The sequence below is a fragment of the Penaeus monodon genome, chromosome 23 (assembly GCF_015228065.2).
Source record: "Penaeus monodon isolate SGIC_2016 chromosome 23, NSTDA_Pmon_1, whole genome shotgun sequence".
NCBI classification, from domain to species: Eukaryota; Metazoa; Arthropoda; class Malacostraca; order Decapoda; family Penaeidae; genus Penaeus; species Penaeus monodon.
The window spans coordinates 35,069,557-35,069,965 of NC_051408.1; positions in this window are offsets into that span (position 1 = coordinate 35,069,557).

Genomic DNA, 409 nt, shown 5'->3' on the forward strand with positions numbered 1-409 from the left:
GACAAATAGGTACTGTATTTATACATATATAAGTATTTGAAACAGTTAAATACTTACACATATATTAATTGTTTGCTTTTATTTTAAGTGATATTAACTGTAGTTTTTTTGTGTTCAGTTTATGTTTGCATTTAAAGCCTGTTTGCTTTGGCTGTAAAGAATAAGTTGGTTTTTATAAAGTGTAATATATATATGTATGATTTCATCTTGTACATTTTGTTATTTATCTTCTAAACCTGCCCAAAGAGAAAGGTATTGCTAAGTGAATGCAGTATTACTAGTTGGTCTAGTATATATTTGTTTTTATGTACTTAGTTTTGAAGTTGTATTACATACATTCAACTCTTCTCTGTTCCCAGCATCTTATCATATGTTTCCAGTGGAATTCAGTTTATCATTAGGGTTATGA